General features: G+C 39.9%; 1 protein-coding gene across 1 annotated transcript in view; it reads right to left on the reverse strand.

Moving 5' to 3' along the window:
- The window catches only part of ABCA4 (ATP binding cassette subfamily A member 4), a 154,304-nt gene that overhangs the window by 72,325 nt on the left and 81,658 nt on the right, over nucleotides 1-321 (reverse strand). The window lies entirely within an intron of this gene.

The raw sequence follows: 321 nt of genomic DNA on the forward strand, positions 1-321 counted from the left end.
TGGTATAGATGCACCTTATAGACTAACAGATGTATAAGCTTTTGTGAACAACAGACATAAGGTCTATAAGGTGCATCTCAATCCTATCTTCTACAATGGGAAGGATTCTGTTCTTAGCAGGATGGGTCTTAATTAGAGGTGATGGGTTTTAATTAGAGGTGCTTAGATAGGTGCTTTCAAAACAAGATACATATCCTTGTGTGTGTAAACACAGAGGGCCTGATTCTGATCTCACACACCTTGGGGTAAACTAAGAGTAACTCCCTCATACCTAACAGAATTACAGGATGGGATTCAACACTGACAAGTGCAAAGTGATGC

The sequence above is a fragment of the Gavialis gangeticus genome, unplaced genomic scaffold (genome assembly GCF_001723915.1).
Source record: "Gavialis gangeticus isolate Ggan-Ray unplaced genomic scaffold, GavGan_comp1, whole genome shotgun sequence".
In the NCBI taxonomy this organism is placed as follows: domain Eukaryota; kingdom Metazoa; phylum Chordata; order Crocodylia; family Gavialidae; genus Gavialis; species Gavialis gangeticus.